This window comes from Mixophyes fleayi, chromosome 3, assembly GCF_038048845.1.
Source record: "Mixophyes fleayi isolate aMixFle1 chromosome 3, aMixFle1.hap1, whole genome shotgun sequence".
Classification (NCBI taxonomy): domain Eukaryota; kingdom Metazoa; phylum Chordata; class Amphibia; order Anura; family Limnodynastidae; genus Mixophyes; species Mixophyes fleayi.
In genome coordinates, this window is record NC_134404.1 from 106,469,204 (window position 1) to 106,491,672 (window position 22,469).

Genomic DNA, 22,469 nt, shown 5'->3' on the forward strand with positions numbered 1-22,469 from the left:
AAATTGCGCGAATATGGAGAATGTGTTTGTCGGTCAAAAACTGCTTCACAGAAAGTGCAGTGTGAGCAGGCGCATTGTCCTGGTGAAGAAAGAAACCATTTTTCCACAGTTGCACTCTTTCTCTTAGCTTTTTAAAAACTTTTTTATAATAATGCTGATTAACTGTTGTGCCTTCTGGAACCCATTATTCCAAAATTACACCCTTGATATCGAAAAAAACAATGAGCATTGCTTTGAATTTTGACTTGCTTTGACAAGCTTTTTTCATTCTTGGTGATGACGGTGTTTTCCAGTGCATTGACTGTCTTTTGGTTTCAGGATTGTACTGGAAGATCCAGGTCTCATCACAAGTGATTACTTTATGAAACAGGTTTGGATCTGTATCCAGTTGCTGCAGAATGTCAACACAACATTCCTTGCGACATTCTTTTTGCTCTGGTGTGAGAACCCTTGGGACGATCTTTGCACAAACTTTCGTCATGTTAAGATCCTCACGCAAAATATTCCATACGGTGTCTTTGTCAATGTTCACAGATTCAGCTATCATTTGAGTCGGCGGTCTTTTCGAACAGTCTGACTGATTATTTTTTTTTCTACATTTTCTTCGGTTCTTGAAGTGCAAGGTTGTCCAGGGTGTTCATAATCTTCAACATTCTCACGTCCCTCGCTAAATCTTTTGTGCCACTCAAACGCACGACACAGGCAGTCATTCCCATAGGCCGTAGTAAGCATTTGAAAACATTCTGTTGGTGTTTTGTGCAATTTTACTAAAAATTTCAAATTGACACGTTGTTCAACTTTTAAATTTACTATTTTTCAGCACTCTACAGAAAACACAACCAAACTAAATGGCGACTCACAATCAACTGAACATCATAGAGTGTTGCAGTTTGTCAGACCGGTTCAAGGTTACTAGGTATGCAGTTATAACTGGTTCTGACAACTTTGTTTACTAGGTGGAATCACAGTCTTGTTATTTTTAATAGACATACCTCGTAGATTATAAAAAAAATTGTTTCTCAAGCAGTTACTTCTACACCTTTACAACAATTTAATTTTGCTGATCAGTAGTTAAAGTTTCAGACTGAATTAAACTTGGCTTTCCCACAGCAGATTGGTCTAAGTTATACTTGACTAAACAAGAGTTATCAGAAACTGTTGTAGAATATCAAAAACGTTTACTAGAAAACATTAAAGAATATGCTGGATTGACTAATTTGGAAGATAATCAGATTAAGCCTATGGTGAAGGGACTTTTCATGGAAGTGACCAGCTAAGAGACGGGGTTACCATATCACACCCAGATTGGAAAGCTATTGATTTGCCTGTGTTGTTAGAATCAGCAGACAGACATGAGAAAAACATTTTTCAAAGGAAAACAAAAACAAGGGAGAAACTTATCTCCCTTCAAATAGAGACATTACAGAATAAAATCAATAATAAGGTAGGAGATAGAAGACAAGATACATTTACTGCACAAAACAAACGTTCCCCTACACAGACTGAGACAAATAGAGGGATTAATCGTGAATTTGCAAAATTGAATTCTAACCAATGTTTTTCTTGTAGTATGACAGGGCATTTCCAACGAGATTGTACAGTATTCCAATCACGTCAGCGCTACACTCTATATCCAAGGCCTCCTACTCGTCCCATAGGACAGGGAGGACAGTTTGTATTATCAACAGAGGAGGGTATCGCCCCTCATATAGGGACTCCTATCCAGCGAGACATCAACACGAGTCAGGTGATGAACCCCAATACACAGTCCTTTGTTCCACAAAATGAACAAATGACTGATTCTCGCCCATAGGATGAAGGCCATACCTGTGTATTTGCTGCATTACTTAAACCCCTTCCAGAACCAAAAATTGACATGCAAATAGGTAAATGCTGATAGACATCGGGGTGACCAGATCAGTTCTAATAGATAGGGGTAAGATTCAAAAGACCACACAAACAGTCCAAGCAGTGGGCATGACTGAACAAGTCACTACACTGCCAGTACAACACAAGAAGTGACATTAGGACCAATTTCTACTTCACCTGCTACACCAACTAACTTACTAGGAAGATATTTGTTGTGTAAGTTGAACTGCAAAATTTTCTGTACTCCGGATGGAGTTTTCTTACACGTCCCAGAACCAAACACAGAGGAGGTGCAGGCCTACTTAGACACATCACACATACCATTGTCTGAGTACCCTTTGTTTACTACTTCAGACATTGAGGACATGTTGGATGAAGTCCCAGAAGATTTTCTGGGCTAGAGACTCCCAGGATATAGTCCTAATGAGTGATGTAGCACCCATTCATATTGATTTACAACCAGGAATGTCTCCACTTAAAATACCACAATACCCACCCAAGCCAGATGCAGAACAGGGTATTTATCCAGTTATACAATCCCTACTCAAACAAGTTATATTGGTAAAATGTGTGAGTCCCGCAAACTCTCCGATCTTCCCAGTCCCGAAGAAAGGGAACCCTGAAAGTACCCGAAATTGTTACCGGATGGTTCAGGATCTAAGAGCGCTAAATAAGGTAGTACAATCACACTTTCCAGTAGTGCCAAACCCTGCAACCATCCTAATGCAAATTCCTGCAGACACAGAGTACTTCACAGTCATAGATATATGTAGTGCATTTTTCTCAGTACCAATACATCCTGACTCACAGTATCTTTTTGCCTTCACTTACAGGGGAGTACATATGGACCAGACTTCCCCAAGGGTTCAGCCCTAATTTTTTCTCCCAGTTCTTGTAGAATAACCTTCAATCTTTCATTCCGCCAGGTGGATCCATTTTGATTCAATATGTTGACGATCGTTTACTGTGTTCCAGGTCGTTCCAGACTTCACTTGAAGATACTAAACAACTACCGTGTTTCCTTGCAGAAGCAGGCCACAAAGTGTTCAGAGAGAAAATCCAGTTGTGCACTGACAGGGTTATAGCTAGGTCACTGTCACCAGGCCAGAGACATTTAGACCCACAGAGTGTTGCACTCATTCTAAAGCACACATTGCCACAAAATCAGAAAACTGTACGCACATTTTTGGGTATGTCACAATTTTGTCGCCAATGGTTACCATGGTTTTCTGCCATAGCAGCACCCTTTGCAACAGTTTGTATCCCAATACATACCAGACAAAGTTGAGCACACTCCCGAGTCTATTGAGGCATTTGAAGAAATTAAATGTCTCTTAATGTCAGTACCTGCATTAGGGATTCCCAACTACAAGAAACCATTTCAACTGTATTGTACAGATGATGAGAATGCCGCCTTTGGGGTACTCGCACAAGTCCATGGAGGAAAACATAGGCCTGTGGGTTATTTTAGCGCACAATTAGACACTGTAGCAAAAGCATTACCCTCTTGTCTAAGATCAATAGCAGCAGCAGTTCTTTTTTTTTTTTTAAAAAAAACAACAAGTGTTTATTAACGGTCAAAAGAAAAAAGAATTAACAGTGCAAAGGATACATGTTATATCAAACAAAATATATTCAGTACATTCGATAGTGAAGTAGAAGTCTCTGTGCTTCAGAGATAAAATAGCACAGATTCAATGAAATAAAGACCGCCATTTTTATTTTTCAAAGAAAAGAAGAAGGAAGAGAAAGAGGAAGAAAAAAGAGAAGGTGAAAGGTGGAGAGGGAGAAGGGGAGGTGCGTGGGAGATCCCTCTTGAGTCAGAGGCAATGAAATGGGAGAGGAAAGGGTTACATAAGGGTAGGGGGTATGATTAGGTAAAGGGGGAGCGGTATTGGAAGTGAGACATCCAGGGGTCCCAGACCTTGTTAAAAGATTTGGCCGTGTTTCGCATAATGCTAGTCATGTATTCCATCTTATACGTATCCTATTAGTTACAGCGGAGAATGAAGGGGGGGCAGCCTGCCTCCACTCTATGGCGATTTGACATGTGGCCGCTGAAATAATGTTACGAGCAAGTTTATTTTGGTGTCTAGTGGCCGAGGGGAAACCGAGGGGAAGAATAAAAAATTTAGGGTCAAAGGGTAAGGGGATTTGAATTAACATTTCTATCAATGCTTTAATTTCGCGCCAGAAGGGAATCAGTTTCGGGCAGTCCCACCATATATGTAAGAAAGAGCTCGCACCAGAGCATAGACGCCAACACCTGTCAGAAGAATCCGGCACTATCTTTTGTAGCCGAGTAGGTACATAGTACCACCGGTAGAGAAGTTTGTAAACATTTTCCTTTATTCGGACGCAGATTGAGCTGGAGGCAGCATTGTCCCGAATTTCCGCCCACTCATCATCAAGAGGAGAGCCCAGGTCATGTTCCCATGACATCTCATGAGGGTCTCGAGGAGGAGTAGAGGGAGCAATTAGTTCAGAGTAGATAGTAGAAAGAAGACCTGACATCGATGCCTGGCGCAGACACAGTGTTTCAATTGTTGTGAGATGTCGAGAAATAAGACGTGGTTTGAAGAGGGAGTGAAAATTGCGAATTTGCAGGAATTGATAAAATATCCGTGTAGGCAGGCCAATTTTAGTTTGAATGTCCGTAAATTGGGGAAATGTTATATCGCGGGTTATGTCATTTAGGAAACGTATCCCTCGGGAATGCCACGGAAGGAATGCGAAATGGTGTAGACCAGGAGGGAAATCAGGGTTATTAAAAAGGGGGATAATTGGTGATGGCTGCGGAGAGAGACCATAGAGCCTGATGGATGAGTCCCATATAGCCAGAGAGTGGGAAATTATGGGATGAGACAAAGCTTTTTTGGGGCGACGGGCCCTTGGAATCCACAGAAGGGAGGCAGGAGTAAGCATGTCCATTTCCGCCTCTAGTGTCACCCAGACCCTAGCAAAAACGGGACCGTTCCATAGGACACACAGCGATTTGGGCCGATAGATAGTATTTTTTAAAATTAGGTATACCTAGACCGCCACCCCGCGAGGATCTCTGTAGGACCCTGAGTCGTACTCGTGGGCGTTTACCTGCCCAAATAAATTTAGAAGACTCCAATTGGAGGAATTAAAATACATAGGGGGGAATTTGGATAGGTAAGGTTTGAAAAAGGTATAACAGTCTGGGGAGAATATTCATTTTAACAGAGTTTATACGACCTATCCAGGAGATAAATTGAAGGGACCAGGTGTTGAAATCTTTCTTAATTTGGGAAAGGGTATGGGGGAAATTAGCTTGGAATAGATGGGAGAGATTTTTGGTAAGGAAGACCCCCAAGTATTTTATTTTATGGCGATGCCAAGTGAAAGGGAATGTTTGATCTAGGATTGCTTTATCTGTTTTAGAGACATAGAAATCCAAAGTTTCAGTTTTGGCAGGGTTAATTTTATAGCCCGAGAAGTGTCCATAAGTATCTAGTTCCAAAAGGAGGAGGGAGAGAGAGGTAATGGGGTTGGACACGCTAATGAGGACATCATCTGCATACAAAGCAATTTTGCTTTTCATAGAACTGACCTTTATACCGGAAATAGAATGGTTGCAACGAATTCTGGCTGCTAACGGTTCGATTATAAGGGCGAAGATCAATGGGGAGAGGGGGCAACCCTGGCGAGTACAATTAGAAATTGTAAATGGTTTGGAGGTTAGGCCATTGACCAAAACCGTAGCAGAAGGATTTCTATAGAGAGCCAAAATACCAGTTAGAAACCTACCGCAAATGCCCATGGATTCGAGAACCCCCCTCATGAATGTCCAAGAAATACGGTCAAACGCCTTTTCCGCGTCCAAGGCCATCATGAGGGAGGGCAGTTTTCCGTTATGTATAGAGTGGATCAAATTGATGGCTCTTCTAGTGTTGTCGGGGGCCTGTCTCCCTGGGATGAAGCCCGTTTGGTCCGGATGAACCAGTTTGGGGAGCAGGGGGTTAAGCCTGGTAGCTAAGATTTTAGCGTAGAGGTTGAGATCTACGTTGAGGGAGATGGGTCTATAGCCCGCACAGTGGAGAAGGTCTTTCCCAGGTTTGGGAATTACTGCAATATTGGCAAGCGTGGTAGCAGAGTCAAAGGAAGCAGCAGCAGTTCTTTTATAGAAAACACAGGACATTGTGTTGTTATTATTATTATTATTATCATTTATTTGTTAGGCGCCACAAGATTTCCGCAGCGCCGTACACAGTACAAACAGTAGACTATACAGGGTGAAACAGTACAGAACAATAAACAAAAATACCAATACTTCAGAAACTCCAGGCAGGCTGCTGCAATAAGCATGGAGCATAAGAACAGGTGAGGAGACGGAGGGAAGAGGGCCCTGTTCATTCGAGCTTACATCCTAAGGGAGGGTTGACAGACCAGGCACAAGAGGAGCCGGTTGAGGCAATGGGAGAGAGGGGAGAATGAGCGGAGGAAATAGGAGTTTAGTGGATGGGTGGTAGGCTTTGAGAAAGAGGTGAGTTTTGAGTGCACGTTTGAAGGAGCACAGAGTGGGAGAGAGGCGGATGGAGCGAGGGAGGTCATTCCAGTGAAGGGGGCAGCATGGGAAAAGTCCTGGATTCTGGAATGGGAAGAGGTGATCAGAGTGGAGGAGAGGCGACGGTCATTGGCCGAGCGCAGGGAGCGGGCGGCAGTGTGAATGGAGAGGAGGTTGGAGATATAAGGGGCAGTAGAGTGGGAGAGAGCCTTGTAAGTGGTGGTGAGGAGTTTGAAAAGAATTCTGTAGGGGAAGGGGAGCCAGTGAAGGGCAAGGCAGAGAGGGGAGGCAGAGGAGGAGCGGCGTGAGAGGTAGATGAGTCTTGCGGCCGCGTTGAGAATAGAGCGGAGGGGGGAGAGACGAGAGTGGGGGAGGCCGGTGAGGAGGAGGTTGCAGTAATCCAGGCGGGAGATGATGAGTGCGTGTATGATGGTTTTGGTGGATCCTGAGAGAGAAAGGGACGGATGCGGGCGATGTTGCATAGTTGGAAGCGACAGGCTTGGGCAAGGGAATGAATGTGGGGGGCAAAAGAGAGAGGAGTCAAGGGTGACACCCAAGCAGCGGAGTTGGGTGACAGAGGAGATGGTAGTGTTGTTAACGACAATGGAGAGGTCATGGTGGGATGGGTGGTTGGGAGGAGGAAAGACAATGAGTTTAGTTTTGGAAATGTTGATTTTGAGAAAGTGCTCCGACATCCAGGAGGAGATGGCGGAGAGCCAGTCAGATACCTGAGCGAGGAGGGTGGGGGAAAGATCAGGTGAAGAGATGTAGAGTTGGATGTCGTCAGCATAGAGGTGATACTGAAGACCAAAGAAGGAGATGAGAGCGCCAAGTGAGGAAGTATAGAGCGAGAAGAGTAAAGGACCGAGAACAGAGCCCTGCGGGACTCCAACAGGTGTTGCAGCATGAATTACATTTGTTTGTTTCTCGCGCTGTGGCCCAACCTCTGAATAGTGCACAGACTAGACATGTGTCAGCAGCAAGATTTTCACAGTGGGAAATTGCATTATTGACATCCACTAATATCTCAATACACAAATGTCAGACTTTGAATCCTGCTACATTGTTACCCTCTGAAACCACACAAGAGACTGACAAGGAGGACAATGAGCATGATTGCATCAAATACATGAGTCAGAATTTTTCTGTAAGGCCAGATATTTCTGAGGTTCCATTAGAAAATCCAGATTTGGTTTTCTTTACTGATGGGAGTTGTCATAGACAGACACATGATGGCTCATTAGTAACAGGTTATGCAGTTACAACTCAGGATGAGATAATTGAAGCAAAAGCTTTAGGCGCACCACACTCGGCTCAAGTAGCCGAACTCACTGCACTCATTAGAGCATGCAACTTGCTGAAGGAAAAAGAGTGAATATTTACACAGACTCAAGGTACGCATTTGGCGTAGTTCACGACTTTAGGGCTATTTGGCAACATAGGGGTTGCCTTACATCATCAGGAACACCTATATCATATGCACAAACTATACAACAACTGATAGAAGCCATACAACTGCCAGAAGAAGTTGCAGTAATGCAGACCAGGCACATACTAAACAAACTGATGACATTTCCATAGTAAACAGACTAGCAGATGAAGCAGCTAGAGAGGCAGCTTCACCAGTACTAACACCAACACCTACACATTTAATGGTCTTTCAAGAAATTACTTTGGAATACTTACAAGATTGTCAGGAAACAGTGTCTCAAGATGAAGTGAGTAAATAGGAAAGAAAATAATGTTGTGGATGGAATTTGGGTTGATGTGGAAAATAGACCAGTAGCACCCAAAATGTTGTTACCTGCACTTGCCGAAAGTGCACATGGGTTAGTCCACTTAGAAACAGATAACATGACGCGAATTGTAAAATCATATTTGTAGGCACCAGGATTTTCCACAGTAGCAAAATCAAAATGTCAATCATGTGTAATTTGTCTTGAGAACAATGTAGGAAAGACAGTACCTACAAAGATCAAACATTTGCCAAAGGTTGCAAATTGACTTTATTCAGCTAAAAAGAATAAGGGGATTACAATATGTACTTGTTTGTATTGACATGTTCACAGGCTGGGTCGAAGCTTGGCCTAGTGCTTCAGACACCGCATTATTCACTGCTAAAAAGATCATGCACGAATTTGTATGCAGATATGTTTTTCCCAGAGGCATAGAAAGTGACAGAAGTACACATTTCACAGGAAAAGTGTTTCAGAAAATGTGTGATATGATGGGAATTGAGTCAAAAGTACACACTCCGTATCGTCCACAAGCATCAGGGTAAGTTGAGAGAATAAACGGAGTAATTAAAAACCGGTTAGCCAAGCTTACAAAAGAGACAGGATGGACGTTTTTAGAGGCCCTACCTTTGGTCCTCCATAGTATTAGAATCACGCCAAAATCTTCTCAATCTCTCTCCTTATGAACTTTGGTTTGGACTTCAACCAAGATATGTCACTTATCCACAGAATGACTTGAACCTGCATCATAATCTAACTGTTCAATATGTCATACAGTTGTCTAAACAGCTGCAGAAGCTTCGACAGGCCCAAAAGGACATTCAACCAGAATTAACTTTCGGTCCTCAACATAAGATACAACCAGGAGAGTATGTCATGGTAAGAAATTTCTTACGCTCTGGTTCCCTTACAGATCGTTGGGAAGGTCTGTGGCTTGTTCTGCATACTACAGATACCGCTATCAAGGTTGCAGAGAAAAATACCTAGATCCATAGTTCCCATTGCAAACAGGTCAAAGACCCAAGCTTAAAGGAACCTAAAGACTCTGAACTGTATTTAAACCAAGAAGCTGAATTGCATTTGAAAGAACTCTTTAATCAAGATGGAGATACTGACGTACCATGATTTGCGCGGTAGACTACTAATTCCTCGGAAAGACTTGTTTTATCGGTGGTCTCCTAACTGCTATGTCAATTATAGCACTAGCTGGACTCATCTTTAATAGAGAGATTTTAAGGAGAGGTTTGGTGAGTCATGGCCCATCTACTATAGATGAGTATTTTTGTGACCCTGTTAATGTCTCTTTTCTAAGCAGGAAAACTCGAGATCTCAAGAGTTGTAATGATCTTCCACCAATTCCATAATGCATTTGTGAGTATTGTAGCAATCCTCCAGAGGAGAGATGTATTAGGTGGTGTTCTGATAATAATCAATATAACAAGAAGGAGTATCCTATTGATCAATTGCATTCAATGTTAGGAACTATACTGGAATCTACTAATTGTTGGGTGTGTACTAAAACTCTGTTGAGTAAAAATATGCCAATGTCATCAGTTCCAGTATCTTTTGAGAAAATGACGCGAATAACTCTGAATAAGAAATGTTTAAAACAAAGTTGTGATTTAAGTGATTGTGGACAGATTGTAGAACACATGTACAACACTACTAAACCTCCCACAATAATTCTAGCACCACACATAACTGAACATATTTCTTACTGCTTTAATAAAACTGACTGAAGTTAAGGATATCACTCCTAAAATTTGGACAGCCTCAAGAATATTTTCAGCGGCTCCTGAGGAACAAATAATTCAATTAGCAAGAGTTATTTTAAGCAAATGTGATAAAGTGATTACAATGCCAGAATCATATGTCCCTGAGTGCCAAGATCCTTGTACATTCAACATATATAGGGATCTAGAGATTACTGAGGATGAGAAAGCGCAACTGAAAATGATTCTGCTAAAGCTGCCAGATATGCGGATAAAGCTATTAAGAGTAAGAATTGTATACAATGTCCCTTAGATTACTATAATCATCTGTTTAATTACACATTATCCACATCAGACCCTTTACATTGTAGTGTTTTGCCTGACACAATGTCATTTGGGAATGGTGATTTCTACTATGGTATTTAAATATAATATTCCTTTTCTTTTGCCAGGAGATATGTATTACATATGCGGAGCATAAGCATACAAATGGTTACCCTACAATTCTGAAGGATTATGTTATTTAGGGAGAGTGGTCCCTCAATTTTACACAATAACATACGATCAACTGAAAAATGTTTTGACTCAAGGTAAACCCAAAAACAAAAGAGAAGAAACACTGGTAAATAAAAAAATATGTCCCACTTATCCATAAATCAGTAGGACACCGAGTTGGTATTAGTTTTGGTAATATAATTACATTTGGTAATTGGGGTTTTATGACTACTCAAAATGAAATTGAACGCTTAGCTGGATTTATTGATAATGTGACTAAAATCTATGATAAAACTTTTCGTTATGTTGGACAGAATTTGCAAGCATTTAAAACTGAACTTTTGCAGCACAGACTTGTGGACTATTTAGCAGCTCAAACTGGAGGATATTGCGTGACTCTTGAAAATGAGCTTGGAGTACATTGCTGTAATTATCTTACTTATGATACATCTGATCGTGAAACCGTAATCAACAATTACATGAATGAAGCACACAATCTAAAAGAGACTTTTCGTCAACAAAATTATGATAATGATTCCGAAAATGATTCATGGTAGTCTTGGTTACACCCAGCTAATTGGTTTTCTGGACTTGGAAAAGGATTAGCAAACATACTGTATTCATGCTTACAATTTGTTTTTGTGTTGATTACATTTGTTCTGATTGTTTATGCCTGTTATAAATGTGGTTTATGTTGCATACACAAATTTACCAAATCCAAACTTGTTACAACTAAATTTGTTCACATGAAAAGTACCTTTTATGTGTATAAAAAGGGCGGATTGTGGAAATGATAATTCACAATAATCCATATTATTCCAATAAGTATTCATTATATACATTAATATAGTAACAAGCACAGAAAATAATATGATTTAATACTTGCACTTTAAGAAATAGTTTACTAATCTTAAGCAAGGTCAATAAGACCTAAGCTGATAACAAACAACATAATAAATAAGGGCCCAAGGGCAGGAATAAGGAGTGTAGACAGGATAGGGGGTAGAAATACAAAAATGTCTGCATAATAAGTCTGATAAAGCCAGATAAAGAAAGCGTGACACCTGGTCAATGTCTAAATTAAGCTTGGAACGTTACCTATATTGCTGAAACAAACATACGTAATTAAGAAGATTCTTGAGTGGTTTAGAAAAGTCATTATGTCACTTTGAGTATAAAAGGTATGTATGCTAAAAATAGACTCTGTACCTTGTAAAATGCCAGCTGATTCTGACACCTTTATGACAATCACGCTGTAACCTGTACCGAATAAACAACTACTTTGCATCAAAGACTATTCATCGCCTATTATCAATATCATTCGAATACAACAGATGAGATGGGAGTTGATCAGAGAGGGGAGAGGAAGCAGTCAGGAAGTAGAGTGGGAGGAGTGAGGCAGGAGAAGGGAGAGTAAAACGGATCTAGAACAAGTTAGTAGAACAAGGTGGTTGGTCCCGATGGAGGGGTCAGTCACAAGAAACAGTAGAGTGCAGAGTAAAAGATTCGATTGTGCAAGGGTAGAAGAGGTTTCCCCTAGAGGAGTAAAACCCCCTGAGTGCGCGCCTGATGAGAAAGTGCATCCAGTGTTTTATTCTATCACTTATAGTTTATTCACAAGCACTTTTATATTTCGCTATTTTTATCATTTTAACATCGTCAAATAAAAGTTATATTTTATTTTTATTTTTTTGATGTCCTCTTAAGTTTGATATTGTTTATTGAGGATTTATAGGAGTCTCTGCACCAATACTGGAAACTAACGTCTAGGGGTAAATGTATCAAGCTGATAGTTTTCCGGCGGGTTTAAAAAACGAATCAGATTCTAGCTATCATTTATTTAGTACATTCTACAAAATGACAGCTAGAATCTGATTGGTTGCTATAGGCAACATCTCCCCTTTTTAATCCCGCCGAAAAACTCTCAGCTTGATACATTTACCGCCTAGTCTTTCTTTGGAAGTAAATCATTGTAAAGGAGCCTGATCCTAAATTTCTGTGTTTTTGAGAAATGTAATCAGTTATCCAAAGCACTAGGGTCTGGGAGAGTCAATTTACCTTCTGTGTGTAACATAATGTAGTGATGTAATTGTAGATACATAAAGAAATGTGTATTGCTGAGGTGAAATTTCTACTTAAGTTGTTGAAAAACAGTGTGCCCCCAGATCAAAGAAGTAAGTCCCTAATTGAGGCAATGCCCTTCATTCTCCATGAGGAGAAAAATATATTTTCCAGACCCGGGGCAAATGCTGGGTTACCCCAGATGGTTTCATAGTCAGTAGCATCATGGGTGTGTTCTAATCATTTAGCAACAATACTCCAGGCTTTATGTGTGTCTAAGAAAAGGATATTATTCCAAACTACGTCAGGAAGCTGAGACTTTGGGAGATGGATAAGGGCAGCAGGAGAGTAAGGGTGGAACAGCGTGTTTTCTACATCTAAAGACTGCCGAGTACATAAAAGTGAAAAGATCAGGGAAGCCGATCCCAACCTGTTTTCTGGGTTGTCTTGAGTTTTGTGTTTCGAATCCTCGGTCACTTACCCTGCCATAGAAAGATGGAGAATAACTTCATGCATTTGTGTGTATTGGGTCTAGTGAGACAGGTTGGGAGCATCTGCAACATGTGCACCAACTTAGGGAGAATCACTGATTTAATCACAGGATTCCTGCCCAATAGCGAGAGGGGAAGTGCTTTTCAATTGTCCAAAGTAATCTCAAGTTTTTGGATGATTGGAGTGTCTTTACATTTGTAAATGTAAACAAGGGAGGAATGCTTATATATGGCTAGGTATTTTAGTTTCTGGGGAACAATTTGAAATAGAGACAGGCCCTGAGTTTGCTCTGGAGTAAATTCTGTTCCAACAATTGACAGGACTTCAGTTTTATTCTGTACCGTGCAAAGGTGCCATACGCTATAATTAGTTCTATAATAGATGGAAACGATTTCTCGGGGCAAGAGACCATCAACATCATATCGTCAGCAAACGAGGCCAGTTTGCATTCATGCCCGCAGACTACTTTACCAGAATAGTTGGTATATATTTTAAGGACAATAGCCATTGGCTTTAGTATTCTGTGTATTCAATAAGGAGTACGACACTAGTACATAGTCAATCAGGAGAGAGTGCCATGTATCGCTCATAGGCAAGTAGACTACTGGGATGTCCGGTTATGCGACAGCCAGAAGTCCAGCAAATGTAGCTGATCCATAATGTTTTGAATTCCTACTTTGAATGGATGACCTTCCTGTGCAGATGCTCCCTCACTATCTGCGGGTGAGGCAACGATATTGAAATCTCCACCTAAAATGATATTGGAGTGCAGATGAAGATATAGTTTGAAAACAATATCAAGAATAAAACCTTTATCATAATGAATAATGGTTAGGTGCATATAGATTACATAAGGTGAACCTGGTGTTATCAATAGTGATATCCAAAATAATGTAGTGGCTCTTGGGGTCTAAAATTTGGGAATGTATCTTGTGTGGTACTCCCTGCCTAAGCAGGATGGCCACCCTGCATGATTTAGAGGTAAAAGATGCAGCCACAACCATCTTCTGGTGCAATAGGTTGAGTCATGTTCTGCAGCAATTAAATGTGTAATGTGAAAAGTTTCTTCCTTTTAATTGGGAAATGTATGCCAACCATGTTCCAAGAACATATTTCCATTCTTCCCATACCAAAAGTGTATGTGCGTGTGTATGCTGATTCTGCAAGAGAGGGAAGCCACAGAGAACTCTGTCTGCCCGGCTACCTCTCAAGCAGGATCTACTTCTAGGGAACTGGGCATCCACCGCTGATGTGAAATCCTTAAAGCCCGAGGATAGACATAATCTGGCTGGGTATATGAAGGCAAATTCATTTTGCGTTTAATCAGGGTAGAACAAATATGGGAAAATGCCTTTCTTGCTTTGGATCCTTCTGCAGAAAAGTCTTGAAAGAGATAGAGGCATTTCCCCTCCCAAGAAACATCATCTGTCTTTTATATGCAGTCCATAGTTCTGCCTTTTTAGCATAGTTGAGGCATCAGAAAATTGCTGCTTGAGGGCGAGCAGAGACATCACCTCTGCTTGGGTCCAATCTATGCGCTCGTTCCACAACAGTCAGGCCAGAGGCATCCAGTAGAGCCACCAGTGTGGGTAGGTTGGTGGAGATAAACTGCAGAAGTGTCTGACCTTTGAGTGTCTCAGATAAACCCACTATACGCAAGTACAGTGCATGTCTACCCTGGGGTGCTAGCGCCTTCCAGGGTAGAGATATCTGTGCCTGCATTGCTGGTGGTGCTGGTTTCTGTAAGAACAGGGAGTGCAGAAAGGTTCCCTGAATGTCAGGCAGGTGTCAAACACCTCAGACAGCTCATTGATCTTAAAACTAAGCCAGGTCCAGGATGCGGCCGCTGTTGGCTGTGAGGAGCCAGTCATATAAAATGGTGGGCTACCCACCGGTCTGGCTGGTAGCTCCGTCAGCTGATAAGTCTGCTGGCTAATCGCCACCCACACTAAATGATATCAGCTAAGGAAAGCTGGTTGTGGAGTCATCTGGTGGGGTTGGGGTTGCTCGGTTTTCCATATTTACATTTTCTAACAGGTCCCAACATTCCAGGATCGATGCAAGAATCCAGTACCAAGTTGTGAAAGCTGCAATAACATGAGTAACACCATTTTAATACATAATGGGGGAATTCAAATAGCGCAATTGTTTCCAGAACGTTGCGGTGGGGATTTGACAGAAATTTCCTCCCATTTTTCCTCGCACCTCTATGGGATGCGAGGGAAAATGAGCAGAGATTTCTACCGTAATTGCCGGCAATGTGAGCTGCGAGATGTCTGGATGTCACATCAACGGCAATTGAATCTCCCTCAGTATGTCATGTCTAAAGATGTACAGCCACGCCCTATGTTGACCACGCCCCCAGTGGTATACGACCACACCCCTTTGGCGGCGCCGCCGCTGAGTGCACCCTTCCATATCACCAGTGGAGTGGGGGCAAAAAGTTGCTGTGCCGGTGCTCCAAATTCCTCTTGGCAGACCTGTATGTCCCATTATATGTTTGTTTGTCCGTGTGTATGTCTTTGTGTCCCATTATGTGTGGGTGTGTATGTATGTGTTCCGTTTATGTGTGTGTGTATATCTGTGTGTCCCATTATCATGGGAGAGGCTGGGGTACACGGAGTGAATAGCTTTGCACCACTATATCGTTGTATTTTAGTAAATAGTATTAAAAAAAAATCTAATATGAGATTATCTAAAGCAGGGGTGTCCAACCTTTTAGCTTCCCCGGGCCACATTGGAAGACGACGAGTTGGTTTGGGCCGCACATAAGATACACTAACAATAACGATAGCTGATCATCCAAAAAACCATAGAAAACACAGTTCACATATATATATGAGAAAAAAAGTGATATAATACAAGTAGAAGTATGTAGCAGGGAGATAAGGTCCATGATGCTCCAGGACCAGGTGACTTTTATTCACTTGTCAGCGTCCCTTGAAATAATAAAAGAAATCCCCCTTAACTTACCTTTTAATCGGCTTGTTCTCCTGTCCTCTTCTCTTCTCCGATTCTGTGCTACTGATTGTTCTTCTCGCGCGGGTGTCTCCTCTGTGCTGCGCTCCGCAATGGATGTTGGGTATTTTCTTTTCTTTTTTTGCAGGATTTTTTTTTTCCATTAACAGCGCTGCCCCCTGCCACAACCAAAACTCCTTCTGGGCCACATTTACAGGCGTGCTGGGCCGCATGCGGCCCACGGGCCGTGGGTTGGACAGCCCTGATCTAAAGCTTCAGAGGCTAGGTGGCCCCCAGCCACTTAGTTTCATTTCCAAATTGCCACGTCTAAATTTCCACTTCAACCACTTGTAAGAGCTCCTGTTGAACACCAGATAAAATTCCTAGAACCAAGTGTATAAAAGAGGTCATTAACAATGGTTTTTGCTTCTCTGCAGCAGATGACCCTAATAGGGCCACCTGCTGCAGAGAAGCAAAAGAGAGCATTACGGACTTAGTTAAGTATAAGCACTACATTTGCAGTTTACATACATAGGGGGTTATTTATTAAACATAAAAAATTCTCTGGCAGAAATAAGGTCCACGGTGGTATTGCAATTTCAGAAGACAATGATTGAGTAAATGCTTTATTATTTCCATAAATAATTTTTTTCAAAGGGAAATATTTTAAAATATTTTTTAGATTTTTTTTCCATTAAGCGAAACTGAAAGCCCAAGCCAGAGCTTTCACATCCACTGCACATACGTGGCTCAGCTCGCTAAATCACACACTTGCATATGCCCATATATACCTACTTAGACTTTAAAAAGGACATAGAACTATGAGCTGAGGCATAAGATACATTATTTAAAATGATAGATACACTTTAACTGGCAATAACATTTCTAATTGCAAATGCAACCAGGCATGTGGGCTAGTTGCAGAAAACGTTGGACCTTTCCCTACAGATGCCACAATTCTAAGCCGTACATTTAAGTATTAAATTGAAGTGTACGAAGCCTATTTCACAAACCACAAACAAAAATAAGCAAGTGGTTTTGATTGAGTAAACCACACAAAATAAATATTTTTTCAACATATGCCAATGTAATGTAATTTATGTTTTAAATTAATGGTTAATTGGTTATTATTTAGGCTGCTAATTAATAACACTGGTCTAAAAATATAAACTTTTTTTTCTTTCGCGCAAGAACTAAATAAATTGAATCTAAATGTATTTTTCGTGCTGAGTATGTATTCAGACTTTTTCTATCAGGCAGGGTTTTCTTGTGACACATGTGTAAAGTTTTATAAAAGTAGCGCTTATGTAAGTCTAAATGAAATATACAACTCATTCTGGCTGACCTAAAAAGTTGTAGGTGATGATTTTCTGGCATATTTTGCCTTTGAGATGCCTCTCTTCATGGTCCAGCAATAGTCAGCCTGCATACTGGAACGCCATTTGCATTGGTACCTATTTTTCCCCGTAGAACTCTGCTGATGGAAACGCACGCCATGCTCATCACTGACAGCCCCAAGATTTTCTGGGAAGAAGTGTAGGTGGGAGTTCAAGAAGTGAAGCTTTAAAGACATGTTGCATCCCATAGCTTTGTATGAGCTCACTAGATCACTCACTATATATATCACAATAGTTTTCTGCTTTATGATTTCCAAGAAAACAAGAACAGATATTTTTGAATGACAACCAGGCTGCTTTTTCCAGTGGATTTAACAGTTCCTGAAAATTTTCATCATTACAGATCATTTTTGTGGCCCTATAAAAATTCCTTCTTTCAGTTTTACATCACTTACTTTTGGAAATTTAGATGTCATTTGCATAAATGCAGCAGAGATTGCTTTTACAAATTGATTCATCATTCCTAGTTTAATATTCAGATGGAGGTAAATATGGAGGTAAATACTTTTTTTCAGGATCCACTAAAGGGGCTTTAAACACATTTTTCTGCATAGGAATAAGAGATTCATGTTTAGGCCGTTGTTTTCTAATGTAGTGAGACCTATCCCTGGTGTCCCATTCACACAAGAAACAGCAGAATTTAGTGTACCCATGTTGAAACCAAGCAATAAAGTAATGACCTTCAAATCACCAGATATCCTAGTTATATATTTCATACAGGATTTTTAATAACAACAAATTCATATTTTCATACATCTCTTTCATATCAGTGTCATGCGCTACAGGTATTGATGGGAATTTATTGCCGTTATGCAGAAGCACAGCCTTCAAACTAACTTTTGATAAGTCTATGAACATTTGACACTCATCTGGCCAGTGTTGATGTCCAAGTGCCTCCGTATATTGTTTGTATGCCCCCGTCTGTCTGTCTGTGTGTATGACAGGCCATAAAGAACACTAAAATATAAAAGAAGAAAAGTAACTGCCACAAACACACTATGCCTGATGGAAACAAACAAATTACATATTTGAATTCTGAATTTAAAAATGTGCGAGAGTCACTATTCAGTTTTCTTGTGAAAAAATCATGTTGACCAGTGTAATTTTAATTAGGGGTGAGCGGGTTCGGATTTTTGAAATCTGAACACCCCCGATCAGTGCCGATCCGAGCCCGGATCCGAGCACTGTTCGGGGATTCCCGCCCGACGCAAAACTCAGAACGAGGCAAAACGTCATCATCCCGCCGTCGGATCTCGCGAGATCCGAATTCATATTATTCCCCGCTTCCCGCCGCCATCTTCACTCGGGCATTGGAGAGGGAAGAGGGAGGGTGTGTGGTGGTGTCCTCTGTCCTGCTCAGTCCAGTGGTGCTGTCCGGTGCTCTGTCCTGCTCAGTCCAGTGGTGCTGTCATGTGCTCTGTCCTGCTCAGTCCAGTGGGGCTGTCCTGCTCAGTCCAGTGGTGGTGCTGCCATAATTCCAGTGGTGCTGTCCTGTGCTGCTTAAGTCCAGTCCAGTGGCACTGCCATATAAGTTCAGTCCAGTGGTGCTGTCCTGTGTCCAGTCCAGTGGTACAGCCATTTAAATCCAGTGGTGCTGTCCTGTGCTGCAAAACTCCAGTGGTGGTGTCCTGTACTGCATAAGTCCAGTGGTTCTGTCCTGTGCTGCTTAAGTCCAGTCCAGTGGTACCGCCGTATAAGTCCACTGATCCTGCCGTATAAGTCCAGTGGTACTGCTGTATAAGTCCACTGATCCTGCCGTATAAGTCCAGTGGTACAGCCTTATAACTCCAGTCCACTGGTACTCTCCTGTGCCGCATATAATTTTTAAAGGCTTTGCCGAGTGTGTGTGGTTTAGGGGTACGCTCTCTTGTGCTGCATATAATGGAGAACAAAAATTTGGAGGATAAAGTAGGGAAAGATCAAGACCCACTTCCTCCTAATGCTGAAGCTGCTGCCACTAGTCATGACATAGACGATGAAATGCCATCAACGTCGTCTGCCAAGGCCGATGCCCAATGTCATAGTAGAGGGCATGTAAAATCCAAAAAGCCAAAGTTCACTAAAATGATCAAAAAAAAGAAATTAAAATCATCTGAGGAGAAACGTAAACTTGCCAATATGCCATTTACGACACGGAGTGGCAAGGAACGGCTTAGGCCCTGGCCCGTATTCATGACTAGTGGTTTAGCTTCACCCAAGGATCTAAGCCCTCCTCCTCCCCCCCTCTAGAAAATTTAAGAGAGTTAAGCTTTCATCAAAAACACAGCAAACAACTCTGCCTTCTAAAGACATGGCATCACAAATCCCCAAGGAGAGTCCAAGGGTGTTGGTGGTTGCGATGCCTGACCTTCCCATCACTGTACGGGAAGAGGTGGCTTCTTCCACCATTTGCAGCATGCCCTCTGCATATGCTGGAAGGATCACCCACAGTGCAGTTCCAGATCTTGATAAAGAAGGTGTCAATGTTGTACACCAGGAGGAGGATATTGATGTAGCTGGCGCTGAGGAAGTTGACGAGGAGGATGCTGATGTGGTTTGCTTAAATGAGGCACCAGGGGGGGAAACAGTTGTTGTCCATGGGATGAAAAAGCCCATTGTCATGCCTGGGCAGAAGACCAATAAATCCACCTCTTCGGTCTGGAATTATTTCTATCCCAATCTGGACAACAAATGTATTGCCATATGTAGCTTATGTAAAGCTGCAATAAGCAGGGGTAAGGATCTTGTCCACCTAGGGACATCCTCCCTTATACGTCACCTGAAGACCCTTCATAATTCTGTGTTTAGTTCAGGAACTGTGGCTAGGACCGTCAGCAGTTCAGGGACACCTAAATCCCTTGGTCCTGTTGTGTCCACACCACCAACACCCTCCTCGTCAATTTCCTCCTCGATCCGGATCGGAGGTAGTCCTGCAGGCCATGTCACCGGCAGTCCCTCTTCAATCCGGGATTCTTCCGGAGGATCCTGCAGCGCTACGCCTACTACTGCTGTTGCTGCTGGTAGTCGGTCATCTTTCCAGAGGGGAAGTCGTAAGACAGCTACGTCTTTCACTAAGCAATTAACCGTACGTTTGCCATGAGGACGAAGTACAACAGCAGTCATCCTATGGCAAAGCGGATAACTGCGGCCTTGACAGCTATGTTGGTGTTAGACGTGCGTCCGGTGTCCGCCATCAGTGGAGTGGGATTTAGACGGTTGATGGAGGTATTGTGTCCCCGGTACCAAATCCCGTCTAGATTCCACTTCACTAGGCAGGCGATACCCCGAATGTACCGAGAAGTACGAAAAAGTGTCCTCAGTGCTCTGAAAAATGCGATTGTACCCACTGTCCACTTAACCACGGACATGTGGACAAGTGGTTCAGGGCAAACTAAGGACTATATGACTGTGACAGCCCACTGGGTAGATGCATCGCCTTCCGCAGCAACAGCAGCAGTAGCATCAGTAGCAGCATCTCCGAAACGCCTGCACGTTCCAAGGCAGGGAACGTTGTGTATCACCGGTTTCAGAAAGAGGCACAACGCCGACAACCTCTTAGAGAAACTGAGGGAAATCATCTCGCAGTGGCTTACCCCACTTAGACTCTCCTGGGGATTTGTGGTGTCGGACAACGCCAGTAACATTGTGCGGGCATTACATATGGGCAATTTCCAGCACGTGCCATGTTTTGCCCACACAATAAATTTGGTGGTGCAGCACTATCTTAAAAGTGACAGGGGTGTGCAGGATATGCTTGCGGTGGCCCGCAAAATTGCGGGACACTTTCGCCATTCTGCCACTGCCTACCGAAGACTGGAGCACCATCAAAAACGCCTGAACCTGCCCTGCCATCACCTCAAACAAGAGGTTGTGACGTGCTGGAACTCCACCCTCTATATGCTGCAGAGGATGGAGAAGCAGCAAAAGGCCATTCAAGCCTACACAGCCACCTACGACATAGACAAAGGAGTGGGGATGCGCCTGAGTCAAGCGCAGTGGAGACTAATTTCCGTGTTGTGCAAGGTTCTCCAGCCGTTTGAACTTGCCACACGAGAAGTCAGTTCCGACACTGCCAGCTTGAGTCAGGTGATTCCCCTGATCAGGCTGTTGCAGAAGCAGCTGGAGAAAGTGAGGGAGGAGCTGGTAAAGCATTGCGATTCCACAAAGCATGTAGCTCTTGTGGATGAAGCCCTTCGTACGCTTTGCCAGGATCCGAGGGTGGTCAGTCTTTTAAAGTCAGAGGAATACATTCTGGCCACCGTGCTCGATCCTCGGTTTAAAGCGTATGTTGTGTCTCTGTTTCCGGCGGACACAAGTCTACAGCGGTGCAAAGACCTGCTGATCAGGAGATTGTCATCTGAAGAGGACCGTGACATGGCAACAGCTCCTCCTTCATTTTCTTCCACACCTGTGGCTGCGAGGAAACAGCTGAGATTTCCTAAAGGACCCGCTGGCGGGGATGCAGAGCAGGCAGGAGCGAATTTGAACATCTGGTCCGGACTGAAGGACCTGCCAACGATTGCTGACATGTCTACTGTCACTGCATTGGATGCTGTCACCATTGAAAAAATGGTGAAGGATTACTTTGGTGACAGCATCCAAGTAGACATGTCAGACAGTCCTTACTTGTACTGGCAGGAAAAAAAAAGGCAGTTTGGAAGCCCCTGTACAAACTGGCTATATTTTACCTGAGTTGTCCCCCCTCCAGTGTGTACTCCGAAAGAGTTTTTAGTGCAGCGGGGAACCTGGTCAGTGAGCGGCGAAGGAGGTTGCTTCCGCAAGATGTGAAGAAGATGATGTTCATCAAAATGAATTATCAATTCTTTAATGAAGACCAGCAATGGCCTCCAGAGACTACAGAGGGACCTGTGATTGTGGAGTCCAAAGGGGACGAATTGATAATGTGTGAGGATGAGGAAGTACACACTGAAGGGGGCGAGGAATCAGAGGATGACGATGAGGATGACATCTTGCCTCAGTAGGGCCAGTTTACTTTGTACAGGGAGAGATGAATTGCTTTTTTTGTGTGGGGGCCCAAACAAACCAATCATTTCAGCCACAGTAGTTTAGTAGGCCCTGTCGCTGAAATGATTGGTTTGTCAAAGTGCGCATGTCCTATTTCCCCAACATAAGGGTGGGTGGGAGGGCCCAAGGACAATTCCATCTTGCACCTCTTTTTTTGGCATTATGTGCTCTTTGGGGCCTAGTTTTTCAAACTGCCATCCTGTCTGCCACTGCA